We start from the raw sequence: 17707 nt of genomic DNA on the forward strand, positions 1-17707 counted from the left end.
GATCATTTTACAACCGTCATTTTGATAGTCAGCAGCTGAATGATTTTTTAAATGATTTGATGATGCGTTGAGCTGACATTTTGTATATTTGATAATTGAAAAGCACCTAAAGCCGAAATTTACAATCGTACATAAAATGAAAAAAATGTCAGCTGAGGGCATCACAAAATCATTTAAAAACATTATTAACTCTTTTGCATATTTAAATCAAACACTATAGGACCACCATTCTTATTAGCTTCGATGTTTTCTCTGATTCAGTAAATCAGTTCATCCTATGTTTAGTTGCAGCCTACATCAATTATTCATTGTAATCCAACTGTTCTATTAATAATTATTACTAATAATATTTTAAATTGTGTCACTTAATAATTCGCATTACATGCCAAGGCTTGGGTTATTCGACTGCAGGATCACGGATGAAATACATTTTTTTTAATCATCAGTCTTCTGACTCGTTTGATGCGATCCGCCACGAAATCGTGTCCTGCGCTAACCTCTTCATCTCAGAATAGCACTTGCAACCTACGTCCTCAGTTATTTGCTGGATATATTCTAATGGCTGTCTTCCTCTACAGTTTTTGTCCTCTACAGCTCCCTCTGGTACCATGGAAGCCATTCCCTGATGTCTTAACGGATGTCCTATCATCGTGTCCCTTCTCCTAGCTAATGTTTTCCATTTATCCCTTTCCTCTCCGATTCCGCGCAGAGCCTCCTCATTTCTTACCTTATCAGTCCACCTAATTTCCAACAGTCGTCTGTAGCATCATATCTCAAATGCTTCGATACTCTTCTGTTCTGCTTTTCCCACAGTCCATGTTTCACTACCATAAACTGCTGTGTGCAAAACGTACGTTCTTAGAAATTTCTTCCTCAAATTAAGGCCTATGATTGACACTAGTTATCTTCGCCAGGAACGCCCTTTTTGCCAGTGCTAGTATGATTTTTGCTCCGTCCGTCATTGGTTATTTTGCTGCCTAGGTAGTGGAATTCCCTAACTTCATCTACTTTGTGACCATCAATTCTGATGTTAAGCTTCTCGCTGTTCTCATTTCTGCTACTTCTCATTACCTTCGTCTTTCTTCGATTTACTGCAATATTGCAGTGAAATCTACTGCTGGGTGTGGAAGTAGTAGTGTACTGCTCCATACTAAAACAAATGAGTTACAGTTACTAAAAGAGCGATAAGTTACCCAAGTACAATACAAAATATACGTAACAAAATACATATCAGTCGATGGGTAGGGATTTCTAACACGTTATTTCTGAATTGTAATATTTTGCCGGAACCTTTTGACACTAGCAGAAAAAGAGTACAGTTTTTTCATGGCCAATACTAGGTATCAGAATCATGAGGGAATAATGATACGTGTAAAGGACCTGCAGACACCGGAAAGTTGTGAGATTACTCGATGGTAAGTCAAAGATTGCAAAACCAGATTTAAACTGAAAAGTATTTCTAGCGGTTAAATTCTGTTGTTTGTGAACTGTTGGCTAAAACTTAAGAAATTGTAAGACATTACATGGGATCTAGTTTTACTAAAAGAATCACTGGTTGCGGAAGGTTTCAAAGGGAGCATTAGGCAACGACTGAGTGAAACAATGATAAGGAATACGACAGAAGTTGAATGTATATATTTGAAAGGTGTAAAACTAAAGCCATCAGAAAAGCCCAAAACACAAGACCCAAAATAAATCCTTGGCTATGGCAAGAGATATTGACTGTAAGTGGGAAAGGAGAAAATACAAAAACGCAACACACAAAGCAGAGAAAAGGGAGTACAGACGTCTAAAAAATGAAACAAACCGGAAGTGCAAAATGGCAAAACAGAAATGACTAGAAGAGAAATGTCTGACTATAGTAGTGTGCATGATAAGTGCTGTCTATGAGAAATTAAAGACACTTTCGAGAAAAGAAGAAGCACTTTTACGAATACTGTGATCCCAGCTGGGGCAAGCCAGGAACTTTGCTTCTGGCTAGAGAAAATGGCATTCATTCCCCGATGTTCCCTCCTCCAACTACTCGCTTATTCCAGCCACTGGATATTGGCGTCTTTGGGCCCCTGAAGAAAAGTTTCTCGGAAGTGCGCCACAAACCAATGAGGAGAAACAAATACATAAACAGATAGACTCCGGCAAGATGCCGACTCCAGCGTAGCATATAGCTGTGACTCTTAGGAACATACACAGTGGATTTCGAGTCAGTGGTGTCTGGCTATTGGATCCTTCTACTGTTCGTCTTGGTTGATGGAAGATAACCGACCTACATCTGCACCTACTGGTATTTTTTAGGATAAATCCAGACAACAGGTTCCCCTACCTAAAGAGTATGTCAAGCAGTTAAAAAAATACTGAAACAATCACTCACAAGACAGATTTTAACACTTCAAATATCACACATACTAGATGTCACAGAGAAAAACAAACCATTGGAAAGAGTATCTTGGGGCATTTCACAGACTTAACAATCCCCCATCAAAACATGCAATCAATAAAAAAATAAAATACAGCTATTAGAAGTTGAGCAGTCTTTGAACTGCACAGTAGTTTGTATTACTGAGCACTGGTGTAGAGACACAGAAATCCAACATGTAGTATTATCATTATATGAAAGGGCAAACTCTTACTGCAGAACTACTTCAAAGGGTGGAGGAGAATGCATATATATCAGAAAATGAACACAGTTCAAATCAAGACATGACTTCAGTACAGTAAGTGAAGACAAACACTTTGAAATATCAGCTATTGAATTAACAGGTCTTGATATCACCAAGAAATCAATCATTTCGTGTGTATAGAGCTCCCAGTGGTAGTGTGGACACTTTTTTCAATAAATTAACAGCAGTTCTAGGTAAAGTCTCCAGTACAAAGGTCAACATAATTCTGTGTGGGGGCATTAACATCAACACTAACATCATAAATGTATCCAGCGACACTTCTATAAACATGCTTCAAAGTTTTGGCATGTCCCTATCCGACAATAGTCAACAAGGGTAACTACAATGACTGCATCGGTAATTGACCATGTGGCCACAAATATGGACAGGAAAAAATATAACGTAGCTGTAAAAGATCTCGGACTATAGACCATCTTTGTCAAATAACAACAGTAAAATCAGACATAGAATCATTCCCTACACTACAAGTCTACAAAAGACATCTATCAGAAATAAGAATAAAAGATTTTTCAAAAGAACTAGAGAAACATAGCTGGGATGAAGTGTACAAGGAAAACAATGTGAATATGAAATTATCTAAATTCTCCACATTGTTTAAATTGAACTCTGAAAAGGCATTTCCAAAAGAATGCATGTCTGTATCAACATCTTACAAAAACAGATGGATAACAGCAGGTATTAAGAAGTCCTCCCAAACACTTAAACACCACAGTTCCATGAAAAAGATTTGCAATGATCCAGAATTCTTAAATTTCTATCATAGTTACAAAAAGATCTATAGGAAGGTGCCGATAGCTGCAAAAAAGTCATTTAATGACAAAATAATATATAATGCAGAGAATAAAAGCAAAGCAGTCTGGGATGTTATAAAAAAGGAAACGGGGTGAGGCAAACAACTACAGAATAACATACTGCTAAGGGAGGAGGATAAGGTAATAAATGATCCACAACACTTAGGAAACTATGTAAACGAGGGTTTTCCAAGTATTGCAGAGAAGTTACAGCAAAAATTCCCCAAAACAAAAATAACACCTGTAAATAATGTTGCACTAAATACAATGATGTTACTAACAACCACAGTGAATGAAGTCAATAAAACTGTCTAAAAACTAAAAAATAAAAAGTCAGTAGGCTTAGATGATGTACCAATGTGTGTACTGAAACAATGCATAAGGAATATACAAGGCCCCTTAACAAATATGATAAATGAATCCTTCACATCAGGGACACATTTCCAAGGGAATTAAAACAGGCAAGAGTTGTACCTTTACTTAAGAAAGGTAATGCAGCAGACATAAAAAATTACCGGCCCATTTCCCTGTTGTCAGCATTCTCAAAAATAATAGAAGCAATTATGAAAGACAGATTAATGAAATACCTGAATAAATACAATCTTTTAAGTGAATCACAGTTTTTTTTCGAAGTGGCAAAAATATGGAGTCAGCCATAGTAGAATTTACAAAAGTTGTACTTGATGCTTTTGATAAAGACGAGTGTGTCACAGGAATATTTTTGGATCTTTCTAAGGCGTTTGCTGCAGTCGACCCCAAGATTCTATTTAATAAATTAGAAGCATGATGAATAAGAGGGGTAGCTAATGACTGGTTTCGATCGTACCTAGCAGATAGGGTACGAAGAGTAGAGATAACACATACTTCAAATAGATAAAAATGTTATACAAATAAATAATAATAATAATGATTATAAAACATCCAACATTCCACGTAACACCTTTACTTTATGTTTTTTCCTTCTTTTTTCCTCTCTAGAAATACTTACCCCCCAAGCTATGCATAGCACAATACTAACACCTCTTCCTCTTTCTGAGCTCAACATTTCACTCGTTATGGAGGGATGCAGACTCAGTTTTTTCAGGATAGCAAACGGAATTGCAATACAGAAAATGGCCCACAGATCATCTGTGTGTGTGTGTGTGTGTGTGTGTGTGTGTGTGTGTCTGTAATGAGTGAAGTATTATGAAACAATGTGCGTATAGTGTGTGCAGTGACTGATAGTGAGATATGAGTGAACAGTGTGGCATTAAATTATTAAATAAGTTATCTGTAAAAAAAGTATTGTATATCAGGAGTAAAGCTAATGATTTTTTCTAGCTAGAAGCCTGTAAATATATGTGTGTACGAATTAGCTTATTTTAAATTGGTCTAAACTTGTAAATACTTTGACATGTCCTATGTCCTTGTAAAAAGATATCTATGGATGAATAAAGCTACTACTACTACTACTACTACTACTGTGCGAGAAGGTGACCCACAACCCGGACTTTAATTCAACGAAAGAGGAAAGACCCCCAATTCCGCCAGTGGTGCAGGTAATGGAAGATATGCTGACACCAGAGGAGGACGTGACAAGGCACTCAAGAAGAGTCGAGTCACCAGTACAAGATGAGTGACGTCACTTGAGTACCTAAAGGAGATGGAAGAAAAGTAAAAAGAGAAATAAAAGAAGAAAAGAAAAAAGAACCTGGAAAAAGGAGACGTGAAACGTCATACGAAAGTTCAGAGAGAGACGAAGACGTGACGCTGCCTGTGAAATATGTGGTGGAGTATAGGCAGAGGAGAAGGCTGCATCCTGTGCAGTAAGTACAAAGTGTGGTATCACCAAACACGTCAGTATTTGGCAAACAGTGCTAGAGCAAAATATTTCCTAAGTGAAAATTGCAAATAGGCCTAAGACTAACTTAGAACAGCTAACTTCTTAAAATTGAACACTGTTGCATCTGTAACTTTGTTTGAATATTGTAATTTCCATTTCTACATTTAATAACATCTCGTGTCTACAAAATTTTCATTTTCAGTCATATCCACAGTTTTGATCCTCACTTAGTCCAGGCCACCAGACGTGGATCACACCGAATAATTTCACCAGAGAATGTTGTAGCCATATCCGCCGCAGACCGACCTACCTCTCATGACATTTTCTGCTATCATCAAGAAACGGAATCATTTTCATTAACTGATCCTCAACTAGTGCCGGGGGTCTAATTGTGAATCATTGCTACTATTTTAGTTTTTTTAAGAAATACCATTACTCAACGCCAGTTAATATAAATTTTTATGTTCCTTGGATACTTCATGTGGACTAATTACTGCAATGTATGAAAAAACGTCTTATGTCAATTTATTTCCATTGGAGAAATATGAATCGATGTTTAGGTAGCTCCAGGACTAGTTACTTTACCTTACTGCAAGGTAGGAGATCCACAAAATCTTGGGCGTCGGCTGGAGATATTACCAATTTTTAAGCAAGTTAAGACTTTGTGGTCCTGGTGATTGAATTTTGTAAACGTGTTGCTACTTCTGGAAGTTTTTGTTAAAATTTTTGACTTTTCTTTTGATTTTTTGTGAAACTGCACACCAGCAAGTGCTCCTTCAAAACATCCTTTCAGAGATGGTACCCGCTCAAAGTAGATTGAAACGTGTCGTGTAGCTGCGAGAGATTTGTGGTGATTCATTCCAAGCACAAACATCTGCGCAAATAGGTAAGATATGGAGCAGGCACTGAGTTGCGTGGCGGTCTCATGTTGGGTGTTTCAATTCATAAATAACTACTACAACAAGAGTGTTTGAACGGGAACGTCTCTGTGACATGCTTTCACCAAAACTTGTAATTTTTACCAAAGCTGCATGAAGTCGAAAAATTTCGGTGCTTCTAAGTACATTTACTGTACCTTTGTCAAAACCAACGACGTTAATTAGCTTGAGTAATAAATGATAAATAAGTATACATTTCTAATAAAACTAAAGAATGGTAACCATGTATCAGTAGAATCTTCTCAACAAGCCGCTTAACATCTTTTTATTGTAACGTAACAATGAAAGCTTGCTCAGGTACTCAGGTTTCTGGCATACGGATTACATTATCTCCCAATGAATTCGTTTGCCTTTTGATAATGTAAAACGAGGGGACTCGCTCCTGGTACCATGAATTTCACTATTCTTTCTTGCTCACGAAGTCTCTCCGCCTCTCATCGGGTCTCAGACTCTACTCATTGCCGTTATTTCGAAAGTTAGCAGCTTCTGCCTCTCCCATTTAGTTAGTGTCCAGCTTTGTGAGCCGTAGAGTACAGTGGGGTGTATAACGGCTTGTAGATCTCCAGTTTCCGCAGAATGTTATATTGTGCTGGACTGGAATGTATATGTGAGGGCTTATAGAGATCTGGAGCCAGCAGAGATTCTTTCGTTTAAATCTATGGGTATTTGATTTCAAGAATTCTACCAATCTCCAAGGTACCTGAACTGGTCAAGAGACTTGAACGTGCTTCCGTTGATTGTGAGTTCTTGCGCATATTTAGTTCTGCCTACCTACATATCTTCCACTTTCTGTTTATTGATGAGCAGATCTTCTTTACTTGCTGCTATGGCAGTCCATCTATAAATCTCCCCAAGATCTTATCGACTCTCTCTCAGTAAAACCATGTCGTCTGCGTAAGCAAATGTCTGGAATCTGCTGCTTCCCAATCGTTGCCTATTACACTTTTCAACTTAACTCCCTCTTACGACTTTCTGCGTGTTGAGATTATATAGTACACATGACACTGCATCTCTCTCTCTCTCTCTCTCTCTCTCTCTCTCTCTAAAACATTTCTTGTGGGGAAAGGTGATGAGTTAGTTCCTCCAGTTCTTAGTATCGCTTATGTTTCACTCATACGTACTCTAATCATATCAACGAGCTTATTTGGGGTTCGGAACTCCTTCCGGACAATACATTATAAGCGATGTTTGGAGATCTACGAACAATACCAGTACTCTTCTGTCTCTTTTCCGAAATTTCTCAAGAATTTGCCTAAGAGCAAACACATTGTCAGTGGCTGAACTATTTGGACTGAACCCGGTCTGATATTCCCCCACAATATTTTGTGCAAATGGATTGATCTTTTCCAAAATGCGAGGGGCACTCAATAGAAAGTGCAACACATTTTCTTCTCGGCCAATTTAGGTTAAAAAAAGGCAAAGTTTGCTATGGGACATCGTGGTATACTCCCCTTTCAGCCCCTCTGGTTCTAGAATTTCCGATAGGTGTCGGCGCTACACGTAGCCTTCAGAATGACTTCTGTTAGGGAGGTGCGTTCCAAGCAGAGAGCTGCCACTGTTTTCCTTTTGGCGGACAACCAGACCATCGCAAATGTTAATAGGCGCTTGTAGAATGTCTATAGAGACCTGACAGTGAACAAAACCACGAAGAGTCGTTGCGCAAGGCCTTTGTCGTCATCGCAACTAGCTCTCGCAAACCTGTCCCATATCCCGTGAACCGGCCAGGCGCACGCAGCTGTGACTCGTGCACTGTTGGACTTCAGCGTGTTCGTCGCCACATATATGCAAAAGAACTTCTCCTTGATAGCGCAAGCCCTCAAACAAGTCTGCTCTCTGAGATGAGTTCACAGAATTTCATTGCAGAGTTCTTCCTCAGCAGACCTACAGACCTAATCTCACACGTCCCATCTGTATGGTCCAATGAATGAAGCACTCCGAGAGAAGCAGTACGTGGATGATGGGGAGGGTATTGATGCAGCAAGACCTTGGCTCCGACGTCGAGCAGTGTGTGGTACCACGCGGACATACAAGCCCGCCAGCTAGGTGGCGCAAGGTCGTCACTTTGGGTTTTGCAGCCCAAATAATGGATAATAATATTTGTTATGGGTATCCTGAATAATACCAACCTGCTTTCAGAACAAAGTCTTGCATTACTTATTGAATGCATCGCATAATTCTAGAAAGGACCTTGTAATCCACGTTAAGTAATCATCACTAGTTAGAGCAATCCACCTTGCTTCCTTTCTTGTATACTGGACAAAATACTACCATCTTCCAACTGTCCGTCTTTAATATACTTCTTCCGTACTTCAACACTTCTGCGTAGACGACATCATCTCATGGCGCTTTATTGCTCTTCATCTTCCGTATGGCTTTCACTATGTCCTCCACCGTGATGTCAATTTGTGTTATTTGTTTCTTCTTTGTTTTCAATGAAACTCACCTCTTGTTTAGGACAGTGGAGTAGCTCACTGCAATATTCTTCCCATTGCTCTGATTCAGCGTCCACGATCATGTTTCCATTTTTGTCACTGATGTACTGACTACATACGTGGAACGCTTTTCTTGCAGTTTTCACGTGTTCATTCAATCTCCTACTGTCAGCATTTCAGCTGTCCACTTCCAAATTTTCAACAGTTTTTTTCAGGCATTTTCTCTCTTCAGTTCTCAGTACTCTTGATGTCGCTCTACGCGCATCCTGATATGCTTTCTTCAGTGTTTCATTATCTGTACCCTGTAGCCATAACTCACGTGCTTTCTTCCTTCTCTTGACTATATCTTGCATTCCTCATTAAACGATCTTCTCTATTCTTGTTTCTTCTTTCTACCCAGCACTTTATTCCCGCGTCTGTCTTCAGAGAGTGACATATCTTCTCCATGTCTTCTTCATCTTCTACATTTTTTAGTACATCGAAGTGGTTATATATTTTTAACTCAAATTCTTTATGTTTTTTCTCATTTTTTCGTTTTGGCATGTCAAACCTTGCGTTTCCATTTTTTGTTTTCTCACCAGACCTGAACTTTTCCAGGTCATGAAATGGTCAGTCCCACATAAGAAGTTTTTTCATACATTGCAGTAATTAGTCCACCCAAAGTATCCAAGGAACATACAACTTTATGTTAACTCTAGTTGAGTACTGGTTTTTCTTAGAAAACTAAAATAGTAGCAATGATTCACAATTAGTCTTAACTTGCTTGAAAATTGGAAACATCTCTAGCCGACGCCAAAGGTTCTGTGGATCTCCTACCTTGAAGTAGGGTAAAGTAACTAGTTCTGGATCTACCTAAACATCGATTCATATTTCTGCAATGGAAATAAATTGACATTAAGCTAGAACGTGTTTCACTATTTTCCTGTGTTGCATGTCTATCATTAATTGATGTACCTGATTGACGGTTTTCCATCCGGTGAGCATAATGTTCTCGATGAATTGTCCTAAGTGGGAATGTTGTCGAGCTGGTAACCATGTTTTTCTTTTATCGGCAAATGTTATCATCCAGAAGCCGTTAACATTGGTTTCTTCTACATCTACATCTACATCCATACTCCGCAAGCCACCTGACGGTGTGTGGCGGAGGGTACCTTGAGTACCTTTATCGGTTCTCCCTTCTATTCCAGTCTCGTATTGTTCGTGGAAAGAAGGATTGTCGGTATGCTTCTGTGTGGGCTCTAATCTCTCTGATTTTATCCTCATGGTCTCTTCGCGAGATATACGTAGGAGGGAGCAATATACTGCTTGACTCTACGGTGAAGGTATGTTCTCGAAACTTTAATAAAAGCCCGTACCGAGCTACTGAGCGTCTCTCCTGCAGAGTCTTCCACTGAAGTTTATCTATCATCTCCGTAACGCTTCCGCGATTACTAAATGATCCTGTAACGAAGCGCGCTGCTCTCCGTTGGATCTTCTCTATCTCTTCTATCAACCGTATCTGGTACGGATCCCACACTGCTGAGCAGTATTCAAGCAGTGGGCGAAAAGCATACTGTAACCTACTTCCTTTGTTTTCGGATTGCATTTCCTTAGGATTCTTCCAATGAATCTCAGTCTGGCATCTGCTTTACCAAGGATCAACTTTATATGATCATTTCATTTTAAATCACTCCTAATGCCTACTCCCAGATAATTTATGGAATTAACTGCTTCCAGTTGCTGGCCCGCTATTTTGTAGCTAAATGATATGGGATCTATCTTTCTATGTATTCGCAGCACTTTACATGTGCCTACATTGAGATTCAATTGCCATTCCCTGCACCATGCGTCAATTCGCTGCAGATCCTCCTGCATTTCAGTACAATTTTCCATTGTTACAACCTCTCGATACACCACAGCATCATCTGCAAAAAGCGTCAGTGAACTTCCGATGTCATTCACAAGGTCATTTATGTATATTGCGAATAGCAACGGTCCTGTGACACTCCCCTGCGGCACACCTGAAATCACTCTTACTTCGGAAGACTTCTCTCCATTGAGAATGACATGCTGCGTTGTGTTATCTAGGAACTCTTCAATCCAATCACACAATTGGTCTGATAGTCCATATGCTCTTACTTTGTTCATTAAACGACTGTGGGGAACTGTATCGAATGCCTTGCGGAAGTCAAGAAACACGGCATCTACCCGTGAACCGTGTCTATGGCCCTCTGAGTCTCGTGGACGAATAGCGCGAGCAGAGTTTCACACGACCGTCTTTTTCAAAACCCATGCTGATTTCTACAGATTAGATTTCTTCGTGCAAGCTGTACTTTTCCCAATGTCGGGTAACAGATATTTTCTTTGCCGTTAACATCACCTTGAAGTACATATATGTTCTTTTTCGAGACCTCTTCGTAGACACAATCTGTCTTTTCATGAACTTTTTCGTTGTCTGTTCTGTCTTCAGCAGTGACACGAACATTGGTGAAGACTGCGTCATAGTTCTTCTGACTAATTGTAATTTATGACAAACGCTTGCTCAAAGCTTCAAAGCTGCTACTTCTTTTACCATGTTCTTACTTATGGCAACAAGCCATTCCAATTAGCCTTTTAGATCCTCCTCCACAGAAAATTATGCTGTTACTGTCTTTTCGTTCGCCTATCCACCCGGTTTTCTAAATCGCCGCTACGTCTGTCTTAAAATCATTACGTCTAATGCTACTACCGAAGTGGACCCTTTACGGATGAGGCTTTGGGCGCTCCAGGTAAATGTGATGAAATCTTTTATCTTTTATCTTTTTTCCTTGGTGTGTCTGCGTTCCAGTTAATCTATCAGACATCCAAAACTGATCAACTTGATTAAACGTTTGTGATTTTGGGTTGTTAGCCCAACGAATGACCCCCATCCTGAAGGTCAAGGGGCGTTTCTGTTGGTGTTGTCATACCCTAGCCGACATGATAAGTTTTAAGGCGTCAGTCACTACCCCTCAACCTTCTCGACGAGGGAGAGGATTTACTGCCTTGACAGACAGATATCATTTCTTCCAAAAACTTTACTTGTTTTTAGTGGGTAACTTTTAGTGGATATACCTATTCGACGCCAGAATACCGCTCAAGATTAATCATCCATTCATTTACCCTAATCCTTCCTCGAACCAGTTTCAGACCAGCTGTGCTCAAGCACAGCCGTTTCCCTTTGTCTATCCGTATTGCCTGCCACCTACACCAGAGAAGAATGTGATGGAAGGGAAATCAGGAGGTAGAATGGAAGAGAAAGGGAGAGGAAAGAAAAGAAAGATGGGTCGTTGTGAGGCACACTTTGTCTGACTCTGCTGAGTCCTGCCAGCCAGTAGCTACGTTACCAGTCTCAGCTTCTCGAGAAAACTCAAACCCTCCAGGCCACATGTTGTGAGGTAATGGGTGAGTTGTGGCACCCTGAAAATATTCAAAGTTCGGAGTTGGCGCGGCCGCGCTGGGGCCTTTCGGCGGGCGGCGGCTCGTCGGCCGCCATGTGGTGTCGAACGTTACCCGGGGTCCAGCGTCAGCGTGGCTGGGAATTCCACGGTGACGATGAAGGAGACATGCCGGGAGTGCCGAAGGTGGCGGACTTTGTGAAACAATCATGGCAGACATTTCACAGTTTGTGTAGAAATTAATAATAGCCAGAGGAATCATGATACCAAAAAAAGAAACGTGTACGTTACCATTATTTGCACAACAATTCTGATGGTGTAATCAGATTTTCAATATCTTCATTAGTTTTAAGTTTAGTATCTGACTGTAAACTATACAAGTCTATCCAAAATCTAAACGGTTCATCCGATTTTCTCGATCGACATGTCTTTAAAAAGCTATTAGTGTAAACCTAAATTTGTATGAACTACAGGCATGTAACTTGAAGAATACATGAGTTATTGGAGGTCAAAGTGGCCGATTACTATTAATCGCGTCAGGACATAAGTACTCCACAGTGACACGAAAAAACGGTGGCAGCATGCTTATAAGCATATTTATTCATCTGTGTCTTTGTTTATATCCGATATATGCAATTCATGAAGAAATTGGTCAATTATTTACTGTGTTTTAGAAAACACAGTGACGTTAGGCTACTATCCTAATTTTGTTTGTATTCCTTTAATATATGTCTATTTAATTTGTTTATGTATTTAATAATGTGTGTTACAGCGTGTTTATGGTCCAGCAGTAAGAATATTTATTTAATTTCAAGTTATTTAAATGTAAATATAGTGTTTCGAAAGTGTTTCATTATGTTTGTGAATGCGCTTTGTCTTGTAGACATGGCGCGAGCGCTCTCATCAATCACAGCGCTCGTGAATGGGGAGACTGGATGGAATTGGGAGAGAGGACAGGAGAGCTTCTGAACAGAGCGGCGCGAGGGACAGTCGCACTGGACATGGGGAGTGCTGGACGCGATGGCGCGACTGACGCACCGTCGCGGCAGAGACTTGGAGAGTGTGGAGCAGTCTGCACTGGTCGCGGCAGATAGAAATACTTCGGAGTGCCGACTTGTGCACTTGTGAGATTTCCATGGCTTCTGCAGTGAAGACGTAGTATGCTTGAATATCTCGTGAGCAACGTTGTTGTTCATAACTAATTACGTCAAATAGGACTCTATTGTTTCCCTGTTAGTCAACTTATATTTTATTTAATTGCTGGACCAACAACACCAATAAGTGTTTTGCTGAAATATACCGCATTCTCAAAAGTACTTCTACTGTTGTACTCATCATTAAAAGTCGTTAAGATAGTACACTACTGGCCATTGAAACTGCTACACCACGAAGATGACTTTCTACAGGCGCGAAATTTAACCGACAGGAAGAAGATGCTGTGATACACAAATTAGTAGTTTTTCAGAGCATTCACACAAGGTTGACACCGGTGGCGACACCTACAACGTGCTCACATGAGGAAAGTTTCCAACCGATTTCTCATACACAAACAGCAGTTGACCGGCGTTGCCTGGTGAAACGTTGTTGTTATGCCTCGTGTAAGGAGAAGAAATGCGTACCATCACGTTTCCGACTTTGATAAAGGTCGGATTGTAGCCTATCGCGATTGCGGTTTATCGTATCGCGTTGGTCAAGATCCAATGACTGTTAGCAGAATATGGAATCGGTGGGTTCAGGAAGATAATACGGAACCCCGTGTTGGATCCCAACGGCCTCGTATCACTAGCAGTCGAGATGACAGGCATTTATCCGCATGGCTGTAACGGATTGTGCAGCCACGTCTCGATCCCTGAGTCAACAGATGGGGACGTTTGCAAGACAACACCTATCTGCATGAATAGTTCGACGACGTTTGCAGCAGCACGGACTATCAGCTCGGAGACCATGGCTGCGGTTACCCTTGACGCTGCATCACAGACAGAAGCGCCTGCGATGGTGTAGTCAACGACGAACCTGAGTGCACGAATGGCAAAACGTCATTTTTGCTGTTGAATCCAGGTTCTGTTTACAGCATCATGATGGTCGCATCCGTGTTTGGCGACATTGCGGTGAACGCACATTGGAAGCGTGTATTCGTCATCGCCATACTGGCGTATAATCCGTCGTGATGCTATGGGGTGCCATTGGTTACACGTCTCGGTCACCTCTTGTTCGCATTGACGACACTTTGAACAGTGGACGTTACATTTCAGATGTGTTACGACCCGTCGCTCTACATTAGATCCCTGCGAAACCCTACATTTCAGCAGGATAATGCACGATCGCCTGTTGCAGGTCCTGTACGGGCCTTTCTGGACACAGAAAACGTTTGACTGCTGCCCTGGCCACCACATTCTCCAGGTCCCTCAACAGTTGAAAACGTCTGGTCAATGGTGGCCGAGCAACTGGCTCGTCACAATACGCCAGTCACTACTCTTGATGAACTGTGGTATCGTGTTGAAGTTGCATGGGCAGTTGTACCTGTACACACCACCCAAGCTCTGTTTGACTCAATGCCCAGGCGTATCAAGGCCGTTATTACGGCCAGAGGTGGTTGTCCTGGGTACTGATTTCTCAGGATCTATGCACCCAAATTGCGTGAAAATGTAATCACATGTCAGTTTCAGTATAATATATTTGTCCAATGAATACCCGTTTATAATCTGCATTTCTTCTTGGTGTAGCAATTTTAATGGCCAGTAGTGTACTTGCAGATTTTATTTAATTGCAATCTTTGATTTATGAATTTCTACGGTGCATTGGCAATTACCGAGTGATAGGAACCTTCGACCATGCGATTCATGTGTATGTTCCTACTGTGTACTGTAGACTCAGCAGTATTTGGCCTGTAATGTGGCAACTACGTATCCCAGCCCCTAGAGAACGAAACCAGCAAAAACTCTTAATATTTCAAACCTGGGTCCGAGGGTACGTAGTGGAGTGCCATCAACACCATACATCATTCATTTTATTATGAAAGACTGCAACGTTCAGTGCTACTATAAGGTAGTGCCTCCAGGGAGAGGGAATACTTTATAGACCTGAAAATAAGGACGTGACACCGCAGTTAATCGAATAATCGATTTCTGTGATCCTGTTAAACGATATGATCTTTGGATTGACTGAAATGTGCGAAAAGGCTAATAAATCGACTGTTAATCACAACTGCCCTTCCCTGTCTCATCTTTAAACCAATTTAACGGTTGCGCCACTGGAAATAAAACAAACAACCACAACACTCATTTTTGAGCTCAGAGATGGTTAACTGCGCGTTGTTGCTCGTCAAAGAAGTTTTATTTTTTCTCGTATCGAACGAGATGGAACAACGTTGCCACCACACAGTTGAACCCACATGGCGTAGTCAACGCCCTGCTGCTGGTATTCATGAATCACTTCCCGACCGATTCGTCTCAAAATAAATACAAGAAGTAGTCGCCTATCCCAAACCGTGGCCTACTCGAACACTCGTGTCTGCCACAGTAGAAATTTTATCATCACCCTCTGCTTCTTGCTCCAACAAGCGGCCCAACTCCTCTCGAACTTTCCCAATTACTTTAGTGTGATAGTCCTCTCTAAGTCTGCACAAATGAACTAAAGTCTTCTACAAGTGAACTAACCACAATGAAAGAGAATGGAACATAATCTGAAACAAAAGCGTAGGATATATTTCTGTTTTTCTATTACGACTCCAGCTTAACACACCGGTCGCCACAACTACTTCCACAAAAGGCATGTGTACACCTTCAGATACTGCGGAAAGTGTAATGTAGGGAGGAAACGCAGATACTGATACGGGGAGTAGTGTCTGGGACAAAGACGTTGCACTTAGACCTACCAGATACTGTTTCCTCCGTCCAAATCTGAAACAGAAAAATATGTTAGAGTAAACAGAGAACATCAATCAGGGTCGATTTAAAGCACAAACGATACAAACAACCGCTTGGAGCATCAAGCTGAGAGGGAGGCTCTAGTGCAAGCTTTGTACGCAAAACATATCGGATTTACCGATTAGTGAAAGTGCACTAGGGGAATGGTGGAGGGGAGGTATCAGATGATGAATCAGTTCTGGGGAAAAATGTTGTCGAACCGACTCTGATGACCATTATATAAAATTTCTTGTCGGTTCATTGATAATGACATTTGGTATGACCATACATACGAATTACAGCAAGATGAAACCATAACACCTTATTATTAATTATTTTTATGCCGAAATCAGTTTTCACTTTTCAATTTAATTGCCTGATAAAATACAATTTTTGTGTTTTAACACCTTCCAGTGTACCTTTTCATTGTTCAGAGCACTGGCTCATTAACTTATCATTACCATATTGTCTAGTGTGTTAGTGTCTCTTTCATTTGCAATGAGTTTTCTTCGAGAAAGTTTCTAGCAAAGTATGTGATCGTCCTTATTGATGGTTGATGGCGGCTTCCTCTTTGATGTAGTGTCTTGTGATTCTCAGCTGTTGTATTCAATAAAACGTATCGTTTAATAACAAATAACCAATAATATTGAGGGTTCTTTGGAAAGGTTGAGATACCTACAGATAACTATTTATTCTCACTGACCACAGCCAAAAATATGCAGAAAGAAACGTGTCTATAGCTTAAAACTAAAATCTGAACTCAGGTTACCAATCACCTATTTTCACAATACAGTTCCATTCCCTACCAATGCCGTATTGTTTGGAATATGTCTTGAGCCAAAGCAAAGCAGTTTGAAGGCGAAAATTTACAGTTGCCCCCAACGACAATATTAAGATCCTTTTTGTGATATCTGGTGCACACATCTTAATTCGTTCTGTAATATTTTCTAGCTCTATATTTCTTAATGTGGCAATGTAAAAGCACTTTGTCAGTCATGTACTCAAAGTGATCTTCCTCAGCAGCAAGTCCTTTCCAGAAAGAGGAGACTGATATAAAAGAAATGGGTGTTTGGTGAGAAGGACTGAAGTTTCACGTCGCAGATTCCACAAATGGAAAAACTGTTAACAGTATCCTCCACCTGCAATATGAGTAGTAGGTATGGTGTACAGGAAGTGCAGGTACTATAAGCAATCCAATCGGAGGAGCACCAGCAACTGTGACCCCGAGCGCACGAAGTTATAACACCTTACGATCGGCTTATAAGAGCCCGAAACCGGTCGTGTTGTAAATAAAGAATCTTTCAACCTTAGCGGTATTTTCGACCTCTGGTAAAGTGCAGGTTTCGTTACGAATAGAAAGATAAATGAGAAACTAATCTATTTCGAACGACAAACTTATGAAGTTAATCTCAGGTATTAAATGAAGCCCGTGTCAATTAAACTGTTCTAGTTCACAACCCCTCGCCATAACTTATCACGTCGACTAGGATAAAAAGTGCATGAGTTGTTGAAGTGATTAAATATACAGGGTGTTTCCGTAAGAGCGTACAAAAATTTAACACTACGTAAACGACGCTCGACTGAACAGTTTGAGGGAAATAACCTAATATCCAGTCACTCGTTTATGAGACCCCAGTGGATACGGAGATGGAATTAGCTGCCAGTTTGAGGGGTCAGAGAAGCCAGCTTCAGGAGATACGGAAGTAAACTTCTCTACCGCTCTGTCTGGCATTAACTTACAACTAA

At 40.6% G+C, this 17707-nt stretch overlaps 1 protein-coding gene across 1 annotated transcript in view; it reads right to left on the reverse strand.

The window, feature by feature from the left end:
• Window positions 1–15951, reverse strand: part of LOC124607012 (solute carrier family 22 member 7-like) — a 121283-nt gene extending 105332 nt beyond the window's left edge. Inside the window, exon 1 of the mRNA XM_047139166.1 lies at window positions 15931–15951. The gene's annotated coding sequence lies outside the window, so the exon portion shown is untranslated. The remainder of the gene's footprint in view (window positions 1–15930) is intronic.
• Between the last annotated feature and the right edge of the window lie 1756 nt (window positions 15952–17707).

The sequence above is a fragment of the Schistocerca americana genome, chromosome 3, assembly GCF_021461395.2.
Source record: "Schistocerca americana isolate TAMUIC-IGC-003095 chromosome 3, iqSchAmer2.1, whole genome shotgun sequence".
NCBI lineage: Eukaryota > Metazoa > Arthropoda > Insecta > Orthoptera > Acrididae > Schistocerca > Schistocerca americana.